This window comes from Somniosus microcephalus, chromosome 13 (genome assembly GCF_052327205.1).
Source record: "Somniosus microcephalus isolate GS21.2 chromosome 13, FLI_Smic_1.0, whole genome shotgun sequence".
Taxonomy (NCBI): domain Eukaryota; kingdom Metazoa; phylum Chordata; class Chondrichthyes; order Squaliformes; family Somniosidae; genus Somniosus; species Somniosus microcephalus.
Window position 1 is genome coordinate 76,591,137 of NC_140999.1, and position 15,503 is coordinate 76,606,639.

The window sequence follows — 15,503 nt, forward strand, 5'->3', positions numbered from 1 at the left end:
CCAAAACCCCCGGCGAGAGACCGTATCCTCCGGCAAGAGACTGGCTCCTCCGGCGAGAGACCGGTCCCCCGGCGAGAGACAGGATCCTCCGGTGAGTGACCGTATCACCTGGCGAGTGACCGTATCCCCCGGTGAGAGACAGGATCCTCCAGCGAGTGGCCATATCCCCTGGTGAGAGACAGGATCCTCCGGCGAGAGACAGGATCCTCCGGCGAGTGACCGTATCCTCTGGCGAGACGCCGTATCCCCGGCAAGAGACCGGATCCTCCGGCGAGTGACTGGGTCCTCCAGTGAGAGACCGGATCCCTGGTGAGGGACCGGATCCCTGGTGAGAGGCTGGATCCTCTGGTAAGAGACCGGATCCCCGGCAAGACACTGGATCCCCCGGCAAGAGACCAGATCTCCCGACAAGACACTGGATCCTCTGATGAGAGACCGCATCCTCTGTAGAGAGACCGGATCCTCTGGCGAGAGACCAGGTTCTCCGGTGAGAGACCAGATCCTCTGGTAAGAGACCATATCTTGCGGCGAGTGACCAGATCCCCTGGCAAGAGCCAGGATCCCCGGTGAGAGACTGAATCCCCGCTGAGAGACCGGATCCTCTGGTGTGAGACCGGATCCTCTGGAAAGAGACCGGATCCTTTGGCAAGAGACCGGATCAGCTGGCGAGAGACCTGATCCTCTGGAGAGAGACCGGATCCCCCGGCGAGAGACCAGATCCTCTGGCGAGAGACCAGGTCCTCTGGAGAGAGACTGGATCCCCGGCGAGAGACCAAATCATCCGACGAGAGACTGGACCACCTGGCGAGAGACCAGATCCGCTGGAGAGAGACCAGAACCCCAGCAAGAGGCTGGATCCCCCGGCGAGAGACCAAATCATCCGACGAGAGACTGGACCACCTGGCGAGAGACCAGATCCGCTGGAGAGAGACCAGAACCCCGGCAAAAGGCTGGATCCCCCGGCGAGAGACCAAATCATCCGAGGAGAGACTGGACCACCTGGCAAGAGACCAGATCCTCTGGAGAGAGACCAGAACCCCGGCAAGAGACTGGATCCCCCGGCAAGAGACCGGATCCCTGGTGAGAGACCGGATCCCTGGTGAGAGACCGGATCCCTGGTGAGAGACCACATCCTCTGTAGAGACACCAGATCCTCGGGAGAGAGGCCAGATCCTCTGGTGAGAGACCATATCCTACGGCAAGAGACCGTATCCACCAGTGAGAGACTAGATCCTCTGGCAAGAGACCAGATCCTCTGGTGAGAGGCCAGATCCTCTGGTGAGAGACCGTATCCTGTGGCGAGCGACCAGATCCCCCGGCAAGAGACCAGATCCCTGGCAAGAGACTGAATCCCTGGTGTGAGACCGGATCCTCTGGTGTGAGACCGGATCCTCTGGAGAGAGATCGGATCCTTTGGCGAGAGAACGGATCAGCTGGCGAGAGACCTGATCCTCTGGAGAGAGACCGGATCCCCCGGCGAGAGACCAGATCCTCTGGCGAGAGACCAGGTCCTCTGGAGAGAGGCTGGATCCCCCGGCGAGAGACCAAATCATCCGACGAGAGAGTGGACCACCTGGTGAGAGACCAGATCCTCTGGAGAGAGACCAGAGCCTTGGCAAGAGACTGGATCCCCCAGCAAGAGACCGGATCCCTGGTGAGAGACCGGATCCCTGGTGAGAGACTGGATCCTCTGGTAAGAGACCGGATACTCCGGCAAGGCACTGGATCCCCCGGCGAGAGACCAGATCTCCCGGCAAGACACTGGATCCTCTGATGAGAGACCGCATCCTCTGTAGAGAGACCAGATCCTCGGGAGAGAGACCAGATCCTCTGGTGAGAGACCATATCCAACAGCAAGAGACCGTATCCACCAGTGAGAGACCAGATCCTCTGGCGACATATGACAATATACAACATACAACAACATATGTTAATATAAAATAACATACAACACACAACAACATATGACAATATACAACACACAACAACATATAACAACATATAACAATATACAACATCACACAACAACATAAAACAACACACAACATATGATAATATAAACAACATACAACAACACACAACAACATATGACAATATACAACAACACACAACAACATATGACAATATACATCATACAACAACATAAAACAACACACAACAACATACAATAACATACAACATTCAATTAACCTTTCCTCAGGGAACCTAAACCCTGACCCTGACCCTAACCCTAGATGTAACCCTAATGCTAACCCTAAGCTTAAGCCTAACCCTTCCCCTGACCCTGACTCTGACCCTGACCCTGCAGAGAACTGTCAAAGACCTCAGGAGTTTGACAAATTTAAAAGTGTTTTTTGAGGATGTAACTAGCAGGGTAGATAAAGGGGAACCAATGGATGTAGTTTATTTGGATTTCCAAAAGGCATTCGATAAGGTTCCACATAAAAGGTTATTACACAAGATTAGGGCTCATGGGGTAGGGGGTAATATAGTAGCATGGATAGAGGATTGGTTAACGGACAGAAAACCGAGAGTAGGGATAAACGGATCTTTTTCAGGTTGGCAGGCTGTAACTAACGGGGTGCCTCAGTGTTGAGGCCTCAGCTATTTACAATCTATATTAATGACCTAGATGAAGGGACCGATGTAATGTATCCAAGTTTGCTGATGATACAAAGCTAGGTGGGACAGTAAGCTGTGAGGAGAACACAAAGTCTGGAAAGGGATATATTAAGTGAGTGGGCAGTAAGGTGGCAGATGGAGTATAATGTGAGGAAATGTGAGGTTATTCACTTCGGTAGGAAGATTTGAAAAACAGACTATTTTTTAAATGGTGAGAAACTTTCAAATGTTGGTATTCAGAGAGATTTGGGTGACCTCGTGCAAGAAACACAGAAAGCCTGCATGCAGGTACAGCAAGCAACAAGGAAGGGAAATTGCATGTTGGCCTTTATTGCAAGGGGGTTGGAGTATAACAGTAAGAAAGTCTTGCTACAATTGTACAGAGCCTGGGTGAGACCACACCTGGAGTACGGTGCACAGTTTTGGTCTCCTTATCTAAGGAAGGATATACTTGCCTTGGAGGCGGTGCAACGAAGGTTCACTAGATTGATTCCTGGGATGAGAGGACTGTCCTATGATGAGAGATTGTGTAGAATGGGGCTATACTCTCTGGAGTTTAGAAGAATGAGAGGTGATACAAGATTCTGAAGGAGATTGACAGGGTAGATGCTGAGAGGTTGTTTCCCCTGGCTGGAGTGTCTAGAACAAGGTGGCTTGTCTCAGGATAAGGGGTTTAAGACTGAGATGAGAAGAAATTTCTTCACTCAGAGGATTGTGAATCTTTGGAATTCTCTGCCCCAGAGGGGTGTGAATGCTGAGTCATTGAGTATATTCAAGGCTGAGATCGATAGATGTTTGGACTCTAGGGGAATCAAGGGATATGGAGATCGGGCGGGAAAGTGGAGTTGAGGTCGATGATCAGCCATGATCTTATTGAATGGTGGAGCAGGCTCGAGGGGTCATGTGGCCTACTCCTGCTCCTATTTCTTATGTTCTTATGAGTACAGAGACAGGTTAGTGGGATGGGCAGACAGGAGGCAGATGCTATTTAATATAAGAGCAAGGTAATGCATTTGGAGAAGAAAAACAAGGAAAGGGATATAGACTCAATGGAAAGGTATTGAAAGTTGTGGATGAACAGTGAGACCTCAGGGTCAAATACATGGGCCTAGAAATTCGTGGCCGCCACAAAAGCTCTCGGTGCCACCGCGGCCGGGGGTTAATGGCCACTGAATTTGGTGGTGCAATAGGACCAAAAAATTGGCGCTGGGGACTAATTATCATTAGCCAAGTGCTAAACTGACAGTGTAACGCTGTCCTGGTGGCGGTGGTCTTGGCAGCAGGTCTCAGTTTGGCACAGCCAAGCGGCGATGCTGCTTCAACAGCCTCTGAAAGCGAGGCTGTGATTTCACAAGGCATTGTGGGATTCTAAAAAGCCTTCCAAAATGATTCAAATAAAAATGATGTAAAAATGGGCAGTTTTTAGCCATTACAGCTCACCTGCCTTCGGAAAAACAACAACATTAGCAAGAATTCCCAAATGGGAATCTTCAGCTCTTAAAGCTGAATTGCCTTCTGCACCTAAAAAAATGGGAAAACTGCCTCAGCACTGTATTGATTTGTTTGTGGGTTCAATGACGAGACATTTATGAAAGAGAATGGCCTAGAAATTCGGTATGGCCCCGCCAGGTCTTTTGCGCCCGAAATTTTGCGCCCGCCAGGATTCCTGTAGCGCCCGCCTAAAATTCAGTTGCGACAGGCCAAGACGGCGGCGGGTGCTATTGCAGGGTTTGGCCAGCTCGCTAGGGGCGATGAATGTCACTTTCAGGCGTCCAGCTCCCGCTGCGGCACCCGATGCGGTGCGGCAGGCTGGGGTATTGCAGGCCTCCTCCTTCTCTTAAGGAGGAGCTGCCTGCAGCCGTCAGATCACCGGTGGATTCCCCTGGCAAATGAGCCCGGCACCACGGAGAAGTGCCGGGCTCGCGGGACTCAGACATCAATGCCGCGGGGGGGTGGTGCAGGAGTCCGGGGAGGGAGGTGCGGGCAGGCGGCCGCCGGGAAAGCGGCCGGCTGCCGCTCCACCTTTATGCGCCGGCCTTTCGGAGCTGCAAGACCCCGTTTTACAAACGCTGTTTGCGGCTGCCACGGGCGAGGCGGCCGCAATTGAATTTGGCCATCGGGCCGGAATGGCATTGCAACCGGGGCGCTGCGCACACCGATGACGTCATCGGTGCCGGCGCGGCGCTACCGGCTAACGCCGATGTTAGGGTCCATCTGAATTTCGGGCGATAAAAAACTTCAGGCGCAAACCACTTTATAGCCAATAAGTGGGCGCAAACGCGACTGAATTTCTAGGCCTATGTCTTTTAATCTAAAGTCTGTTCAACTCTTTATACAGCATTACAGGAGACATCATGCTAGTGATCCATCTAGAATGAAACTGAAACTAAACTAAACTGCCTTGCTTGTCTCTGTCACATGCCCTCTGCTGGTCAGGCACAAGCAATCAATACATGCAAACATGCTGGTAAGGCATCATAATCGAACAGGCAAATACCATCTCTATTTGCTGATATCATTACATCTCATTTTCTTAAAACAAAAGTATTTTACTTTTAACTAATAACATGTTTTCTTTGTATTAATCTGCATTTTAACTGTAACACTTAATGAACTTACATTATCATTATCATGATCAAGGTTTTTTAACCTTGCTTTGTGTATTCACATGAAATATGTCAATACACTAGAACTTGAAGAAAGAATAAGATAACATTACTTCCTTCTATAACAATAGTCCTTAAATTTGCTCAATGAGTCTCTCAGGAGGCTTCACGTGTCTTGAGGATTTTCTGATTGATTGTCCTTGAATCTGAGTTGTTGCCTCCGATGATGGTTTCTCAGCTGTGTGATCAGGTTGTTCAACAGTATCAGTCTCTTGACCTGCTGTGGCTGGTCCCATGAGAAGATCTCGACGATTTCTTTTCAGAACAGCACCCTCATCTGTCTGAATGGTGTATGATCTTGGTTGAACTTCACTCAGGACAGTTCCCTTCTGAGTCCATGTGTTTGTTTTGTCTTTGAACCCTACTTGGTCACCAGTGTGGAGTTCAGGTAGGTTTTGTGTTCCTCTGTCATAGTAGTACTATTGCTTTTCTTTCTGTTGTTCTTTGAACTTCCTCACTTTCTCCCCCTCTTTTATTTTCAGGAGGTTCTCCGGGATGGGTAGGTTTGACCTTAGCCGACGTCCCATCAGGAGTTGGGCTGGTGACATACCACACTCGAGCGGCGTTGTGCGGTATACAAGCATGCTCTGGTAGAAGTCAGTTCCACTGTCTTTTGCCTTGTACATCAGTCTTTTCACTGTCTGGACCGATTTTTCCACTAGACCATTGGACTGTGGAAAGTGAGGACTTGACGTTGTGTGGACAAAGTCCCACTCTTTGGCAAAGTGTCGGAAACTTGCATTGTAAAACTGGGGTCCGTTGTCTGTGAAGACATCGCTTGCCACGCCATGTCTGGAGAATATGGCTTTCATACATGTTATCACAGCATCTGCAGTGGTGGTGTACAGTCTACAAACCTCTGGATACAGGGAGTAATAGTCTGTGACTACAAGATAGTCCTTCCCTTGACATACGAATAGGTCAGCGCCTACCTTCTGGTAAGGTCTGTCTGGTGCTAGGTGTGGCTTTAGTGGTTCTACCGGATTGCTTGCTCGATATTTCAGGCATATTGTGCAGTTTGACACCTCATTTGTCACATCTTGGTTGATTCGTGGCCAGTACATCACCTCTTGTGCTCTTTTCTTACACTTTTCGATTCCCAGATGTCCTCCATGGATCTTTTTTAACATCTCTTTTCTCAGACTCTTTGGGATAACTATTTTACTTCCTTTGTAGATGATGTCTTCGACCACTGATAGTTCCGCCCTGCAGTTCCAGTACTCTGCCATGTCAGGTGAGCAGTCTTGCTTCATGTTGGGCCATCCATCCAAGATGCTTTTTCTCAGTCGTCTCATTGTTTCATCTTTGTTTGTCTCAGTCTTTATGAGCTCCATTTTTGCATCTGCTATGGGCAGTGCACTTGTGATCATGTCCACGTAGGCGTTCACTTTTTCATCCATTGTGGTGTTTGCGGGCTCACTTGGGTCAACAGCTCTGGACAACGTGTCTGCTGTATACATCAGTTTACCCGGTGTGTACGCAACATTCAGTGTATAGCGTTGCAGCCTGATCATCATTCTTTGTATTCTAAGCGGACAGCTATTTAGTGGCTTTTGGAACAATGCAATCAAGGGCTTATGGTCAGTCTCTACACTGATTGCTTGTCCTGCCACAAACTGGTGAAATCTTTCACAGGTGTATGTGATGCTGAGCAGCTCCTTTTCTATTTGAGCATATCGCGTCTCCGCGTCTGTCATTGAGCGCGATGCATATGCAATAGGTTGCCAGTAGTCATATTGTTGCAGAAGAACGGCACCGAGCCCACTCTGTGATGCATCTGATGATATCTTGATGGGTCTCGCTGGGTCATAAAACCTCAGAACTGGTTCCTCTGTGAGCAGTTTCTTTCGATCACTCCATGGCTTCTCATGCTCATGATTCCATTCACATTCTATGTTCTTTTCAGTTAGTCTTCTCAGTGGCACCATCTTTTCTGAGAGGTTGGATATGAATTTCCCCATGTAGTTGATCATTCCATTAAACCTCTGCACGTCCTTTTTTCATTGTGGCTTTGGCATATTCTCAATGGCGGACACCTTTCTGGGATCTGGTCTGATGCCCTCACTGCTAAGGATATCTCCCACGAATGTCAGTTCTGTCACCCCGAGCTGGCATTTCTCTCTTTTCAGCTTCAGGTTTGTTTTCCTTGTTGCTTCCAGCACTTTTTTCAGTCTCTCGTCATGCTCAGTTCTCGTGGTTCCCCATACTATGATGTCATCCATTGATGTATCAACTCCCTCCAGGTGCTCATAGATCATATGGATAGTTTTGTGATACACTTCAGGAGCTGAGGCAATGCCAAATGGTAACCTTAGGAATCTGTATCTGCCAAATGGACTGTTGAACGTGCACAGTCTTGAACTTGCTTCGTCCAATTTCATCTGCCAAAATCCTGATGATGCATCGAACTTACTGAAATACTTTGCATTTGCAAACTGTGCCATGATTTCCTTACGTGTAGGAAGCTTGAAGTGCTCTCTCTTTATTGCTCTGTTTAGATCTCTTGGATCCAGGCAAATTCTGAGCTTTCCATTCTTTTTGTCCACTACGACGAGGGAACTCACCCACTCAGTTGGCTCATCTATCTTCCGAATCACATTCAGGCTTTCCATCATGTCCAACTCTGCCTTCAGTTGCTTTTGAAGAGCAAACGGGACTTTTCTGCATGGATGTATGACCGGTGTCATACTTTTATCTACTCTGATCGTGTGTTCTCCTGGAATGCAGCCTAGACCCTTAAATAGGTCGTTGTACTCTTTCATGAGTTCATCATAGACTGTCTCTCCTTCGCTTTCCACAACGAGGACTCTCTTTACCAGGTTCAGTCTCTCACAGGCTTTTAAACCTAGTATGGCTTGCACATCCTTTGGCACCACGATTCATGCTAGCGTGTGCTCTCTGTCCTTGTGTGTTACTTTGACAATGCATCTTCCTTTCACTGGTATATCAGTACCTGAGTATCCTGTCACTTTCACTTTTATTCCATGTATCTTTGGTCTGGGTCTAATTTTCTTAAAATCAGTCTCTGATATCACATTAACTTGTGCTCCAGTATCCAATTTAAATGGAATGTGTATGTCATTCACTTTTAGTGTCAACATCCAGTCTCTTTCTTCTTTTTTGTTTTCAGACACAACATCTACATAGAACTCCTCTATGTCACTTTCATCTACTGCATGGACCATGCTGTTGTTGTATATTGTCATATATTGTTGTGTGTTGTTGTATGTTATTTTATACTATCATATGTTGTGTGTTGTTGTAAGTTGTCATAAGTTGTTGTGTGTTTTTGTATGTTGTGTGTTGTTGTGTGTTGTTGTGCACAGTTCTTGTTGGGAAGCCCTGGAATTAGTTGATGGCCGTGAATTTCCTTGGAGTTGCTACCGCTCCATAGCCATTACTTCACCAGAAGTGTGACGGAAACCCGTTTGCACACACAAACAAGGTTTCTGCCTGCGAAGTTATGGTAGTGGAGTGGGAGCAGCACTGAGGAGATTCCTAGCTGATATTATGAGATCTGCTGGCAGATCACACCAGAGCCTTAGGTTTACTGTTTCTCAATCTGGACCTGTTTCTGGCTGGGGCAGAGATCACCTTGTCCTGCATGGCATTGGTCAGGGCCGAGTGGTCTTCTGGAATTGTTTCAATCACCTAGGGGGGTCAGAGAGGAATTTCCCAGATTTTTCCCCTATTTGGCCTGAGATTTTATCTGTTTCACCTTTCCCAGGAGATCACATGGCTCCAGGTGAGATGGAGTGTATATATTGTGATACACAAGGTATCGCAGTTGTCTGGGCCAGGCTGGATGGAGCAGAGAGTCTTTACCTGTCCGTCATTGTTCATATATAACATTTAATGCATTCAGACGACGATTCTGTCCCCATCAAACCATTTGAAATAAGCCGGTTAACTTCTGTGTTATAAAGAGGAAAAAGGAATTTCACACAGATGTGTTATATGTTCATCTACTACAGGCGAAAATCTGTTCACCAGAAGTAAATGATTTATCCTCTTTATTAACTGGGTTGAAACAAGTTGACAATAATTGCTAACTTTATGCAGAAAGGGTTACCGTGGTTACCTACAGGCATCCTGAACACCAGAGAGCACTTTAGGGTAAAGGCCGTGGGCAATCAGTCTGTTTATGCAAACGAACCAAGTCAAAGATCTTACCTCGCAGTTCCCCAGAATAGATGTGTGAGAGGTCTCCGTATTCCAGCCCACTTTTGGTGTAAATTCTAAAATCTTCCGTGAACATACTTGAACCTCTTTTCAGTCGAAGTCGAAATTGCCTGGAACAAAAATATAAGTGACTTGCCTGATGTGACACGGTGACTCACCGTAAACCTCATTCACTATTAGTCACAAACATGTACAATTGTTGGTTCCACAGATGACGCCTGTAAAGTCTGTGGGTTGTTTAGTTAATTAATACACAGACTCCAAGAGTAACTTAAACAGGACTTTACTATTCGAAGGTCAGGGCGAATCTGTCCAATAACTCCTGGCACAACACTTATATACTGGTGTGGTCACCGTCGGTATTACCGTATACAGAAGCCAACAAAGTAGTGCCACACCTAAAATAGTTCTCTTAAAGGTGAACGGTTACATACAATAGTTCTCTTAAAGGTAGACGGGTACATACACTACAATCCTCCCTTTTTAGCTTACAACATACTTATTCCCCATTAAACATAACATATAATCAACTTCATGTAAAACAATTCACAGATATAGTCTCTGCGGGAAACAGTCCACAGATTCAGTCTCTGTGGGAACAGTTCACAGATTCAGTCTCTGGTCTTGACTCGGTCCGAACAACATCTCTGTGGTGTAGCCGGTTCACATTTCTAGCGTGACTCATCCAATAGTCTTTCCCTTGGCTTAACAGCTTGAACTTCCGTCCTGCTGAACCAGCAGTGCTGACTTTTACAAACAGCTGGACTGCCTTGGTAATTTTTCCTACTTTTCAACTGATTTGGCCCCCTTCGTGGGGCCCATGTGCATGATCTGATAGAAGTGATAATGATTTAGATGGTTATCGTCTTCTGCTTCGTCTTTTTCTTTTCTGCTTCTTGGAGACTCTCGGGGCTCCCTTATCCGCTGCCAGCTGTAGCGCCACCATCTCCCTATGTTCCTTAGACTTTAAGTGCTTCATTCTGATTTCTGCACTTTGGGAGTTTTCATCACAAGCTGGGCAGACCAAGTCATCGTAATATTCCGTGTCACTCAACAGGTCATGGTAATATTCGGTGTCGTCCTGAGCTAGTCTAGCGAGAGGGCCTGCTACTTCTTCCGTACCCAACTGGACGTTAGCCAACTGTTGTTCCCTCCCTAGACATCTTTCCTGAAGAGACTTCTTCATGCATTCATATTCATCCCGCTCTTCCTGGGTTTCCTGCAAATCCTTCACTAATGACCTCGTTTGTGATTTCAACACTTCCCCTTCCCTCGGGGATTGATTGATCAGGCTATTCAATCCTTCTACTGGAGCAGCTGTTTCAACATTCTGCTGTTCACATTGACGTGATTCAGCGTACTTTTGGCATCCCTGTAAAATCTGTGTTGCAACCTCAGCTATTTCCATAACTTTTGAGAGCTCCGAACTCCTTCCCTTTGAAGATTGAAGCTCGTGTTCAGATTGTTCCCATTGTAGAGTCTTGTCCTTCAGCATATGAAGGAGTTGGCTGACCGTTAACTCTTCCACGGGAACACTGTGGGTCAGAGTCTTCTCCATTTCATCCACCTTTTCCTCCAATGCTTTCACCTTCTTTTCCTCTTGTACTTTGGCTTCCAGCGCTCGGAGAAGTTGCGCCTTGATGCTCTCTAGCTCATGTTCAGAGGCCATTCTTACAGTCTCTGTGTTTCTTACAGTTCCCTTTTCTTCCACTGAACGGATTCCCAGTTGAATCTGTTCTTCAAGTTGTTGAATCTCGGTCATTGCCGCCCCATATTTGTCTTGGGTTTCCTTTAATATTTTTATGAGTTCTTGTACATCTTGTCTTTCATGTTCTGCCATGTCTTTCACCTCTAATTTCTCATCTATGGATGGAACTTCTACCGATGAGTCTGTCTTGGCCTTGAGCTCATCAAGAATTTCCTGCAGCCTTTGGACTTCTTGCTCATGTTCAACCTTCAGTTGCTCATATGCTTCCACTGAAACTAGCTTTTCGGAGGTTGCCGAGTTAACCCCTTCCAGAATTGTAGCCTGGGCCTGTTCATACTGTTCTTTCAACTTCTCACACTCTGCTTGTAAGGAGTCGTAGAGAAGAACTGGAATAAAATCCTGGCTTCCTGAAGATTCCTCTTCATTTGCTTCTTCCTGCAAATATTCTAACTCCTGAACAGCATAAGGGAGATGTGATCGGTAATTGGTCACGATGGCTCTATGGTCGCTCTCTGCTTGAGCTAGCTGCTTCTGTTGTCTTTCCAGATTCTCCCATTCGGTGTCATAGAACTTTTTCATTGTTTTCATCTCTTGTACGAGACGGTAACTCAATTGTTCTAATTGTTGTCGTAATTTGAAATAAGTTTGAGTCCGAGCTCGGTGTTCTTCCGTCATGGATATGTCCGTAACTTGAACAGGCTCAGAATTTTCTGTCAAACTAGGTTGTCGTTGTTCGGTGGAGTTCTGTTCTGAAACTTTGTTCTTCTCTGGAGCATAAGCCTTTATGCATGCCTTCGTTTTTCCAACCTTCGTCGGCAAGTCCATTTCAGCCTTGTCTTTCATATTTGGGTTGGTCTTATCGTCATCCGTTTCAGAATCTGAGCTGATTGTCTGCACCGAGTCCTCACTCGTTATGGCTTTTAGATAGTGCCATTCCATGTCTATTTTCTTGATCCACTCCCGTCCTAGAAGTGGTGGTCCTCCCTCATGTAGTACGTATAAGTTCATTCTTGGGTGTTCTTTACCCCTATCTCTCACTTTGACTCTTATCTTTCCCATGGGGTATACTTTATGCCCCGTGTATGTCTGCAATACGAACTTGGTATCTCTTAAGGGTATATGTGAGAATAGCCGGTGGTAATCCCTTCGATTTATGACTGATAGAGCTGATCCAGTGTCCAACTCCATTTTCACTTGGATTCCAGCTATTTTTAGCATGACCCAGATAGTTTGTAGGTCAGCTTCCTTACTCACATTGTGAATTCTCAGACTACCCAGCTCCTGGCCGTTTGGGTCTGAGTCTGAATTCTGTTCGTCTGAACTCTTCTCAGCCACCTTGTGTACCTTGTTGTACTTTTCCTGTGATGGCTTCCTTTGGTTGTTGGTCCTTTGGTTGTTGGTCTTCTTCCCTGACCGGCATACCTTAGCTATGTGACCCAGTTTGCCACATTTCCTACATTCCTGGTTCTTAAACCAGCATTGGTTCTGGTCGTGTGTTGTCTTCCCACAACGATAGCATTTTGTTGTTGTCGAGGTAATTTGATCCACAGTTAGTGCTGCTGTCTTTAGCTGCATTTCCGCAGTTCCCTTCGCTGCGGCTTCGTGCGATGCTGCAATAAGGACAGCCCTGTCAAGTGTAAGGTCGTTCTCTTCGAGTAGTCGCTTTTGCGTTCCTTCCTTTGCCAACCCGCACACAAACTTGTCTCGCAATGCCTCTGTCAGATTCCCTCCAAACTGACAGTATTTCACTAGTCTATGCAGTTCGACCAAGTATTCTGCGTTGCTTTCGTCTTTCCGTTGCATTCTCGCATAGAATTTGAATCGTTCCGCCAACATCAACGGTGTGAGGTTCAAGTGATCCTTCAGAACAGCCACAATATCATCGAAAGTCTGATCCGCCAGTTTAGCTGGTGATAGTAGATGCTTCAAGAGCCCGTATGTCTTCGCGCCCATCGAGTTTAGCAAGGTTATAGCTTTGTCATCTTCTTCTATTTTATTGGCCTCACAATAGATCTCGATGCGTTCCACGTACGTGGCCCAGTCTTCTACCTTGGCATTAAAATCGTTGATGTTACCACGCTTAGGCATCTTCCTCTCTTTCTGATAACACCCCGAATTATTTCTTTAACTTATTTTTTTTTTTCTAAGATGGCGGTTTTCCCGCGAAAATGGCGGTTTCCCGCGCTTATCTTCTCTCCCCGCCCACTTCAATGGCGGTTTCCCGCTTCTGTCTTCTTCCCCGCCTAATGGCGGCTTCCCGCGTTTCTTCCCTAGCGGGAGGGGTACACTTTCCCCCACAGGCGACGGCTGCTGGCTTTCAGATTCACAGCCTGCGTGTCGGCTTCAGTGCTTTCCCTTTTCTCGGCAAGGCAACCGGCGCTTGGTACACCCCGTTGACGGCGAACAGGTTCAGCCGCTGGGCTGGCTCTTGCTCAGTTCCTCTTGCTCGGGCTCGGTCTCTCTCCCGCTCTCTCGGCTCTACCGGCGCTGGGTACACCCCGTTGATGGAGAACAGTTTCAGCCGCTGGACTGTCTCGCGCGCAGTCTCCCTTGGTCGGCTCTGCCTCTCCCGCTCGCTCGGCTCTACCGGCGCTGGGTACACCCCGTTGACGGAGAACAGTTTCAGCCGCTGGACTGGCTCTCGCGCAGTCTCCCTTGGTCGGCTCTGCCTCTCCCAGCCGTCTCGCAGTCCGGTGCTTCCCTCCCCGGCTGTGGCTGAGTTTTTATATCTTCCCGCGCCTACGCTCCCGGTCGCAGCGCTTCGTGGCTTCGGTCGCTGCCCGGCCTTTTTCGCCGGTCATGGTCTAGCTGTCTCACGACGCCGTTGCGTCCCCAGCCTGTCTGTACCACGGCTTCCTTGCTCCACGCTGCCCCAGTCTCAGCGCCTCTGGGCCCGACTTCTGTCCGGCTCCTTTCCCCCTCGACCGTGGTCGAGTGCACCGAACTATTCCTCCGGTTATTCTTTTTACTTTTCCCTTACTCACAGTCACCGTGGCCGCCTTGCTTCTCGTGCTGATCGGCTCACTCCTCACCGTGGCAGAAGGGACAGTCAGTGCCTGTTGCTGATGGAAGTCTTTGTCTCTGAATTCTTCCTCCTTTCCAGCTCTGCAGACTCGAGTTTTCTCCCAGCAGAATGACGAGGGCGGTTGCCTCTTCTCGACGCTCGTTAACTGCTTCGGAATTATTGTTGCCACAGGGTACGATCGGACTCGTCGCCACTGTAAAGTCTGTGGGTTGTTTAGTTAATTAATACACAGACTCCAAGAGTAACTTAAGCAGGACTTTACTATTCGAAGGTCAGGGCGAATCTGCCCAATAACTCCTGGCACAACACTTATATACTGGTGTGGTCACTGTCGGTATTACCGTATACAGAAGCCAACAAAGTAGTGCCACACCTAAAATAGTTCTCTTAAAGGTGAACGGTTACATACAATAGTTCTCTTAAAGGTAGACGGGTACATACACTACAACGCCGACTCCACTAAACTTCAGCTGATTTGGCTGAGGCGTTTAACCGGAGCACAAGAGGAGACACCAACTCATTGAACCTACTCGTGTTACTCAATCCACGTGACAGGCTAAACCTACGCAATGAGTTTACAGACACACCACCATCTCAGAGCCCAGTGACTGAGGCTCATTGAATTACATTGAAGTTACAGCACAGAAATAGGCCATTCAGCCAACCAGACCGTGTCATTGTTTAAACTCCACATGAGTAATTAGTTCCAATCATATTTACCTGCCCTGTTCTCATGTCCCTTCAAGCCCTTTTTCTTTCATCCACCTGTTCAATCTAATCTTCATTATTGGCCTGGTTCCTGCCTCAGCCTTTTACCCTGAAAGTGAATTCCGAGTCTGAAGGTTGCGACCCTGGGGATGTTCCACAAGGATCAGGGGAAGGTGTCAGCCATGACTCAATGGTAGCGCTCTCACCTCTGAGTCAGAAGGTCATGGGTACAAGCCCCACACCAGGGACTACTGTTGGAGGTGCCATCTTTTGGATGAGATGTTAAACCGAGGCCCCGTCTGCCCTCTCAGGTGGATGTAAAAGATCCTGTGGCACTAATCGAAGAAGAGCAGTGGAGTTCTCCCCGGTGACCTGGCCCTCATCCTACATTACTAAAACAGATTATCTGGTCATTATCACATTGCTGTTTGTGGGAGCTTGCTGTGCACAAATTGGCTGCTGCATTTCCTACATTACAACAGTGACTTCACTCAAAAAAAAGTACTTCATTGGCTGTGGGAACATCCTGAGGTTCTGAACGGCGCTATGGAAATGCAAGTCTTTCTTCCTTTCTTTATGTCTGTGAAAGAGA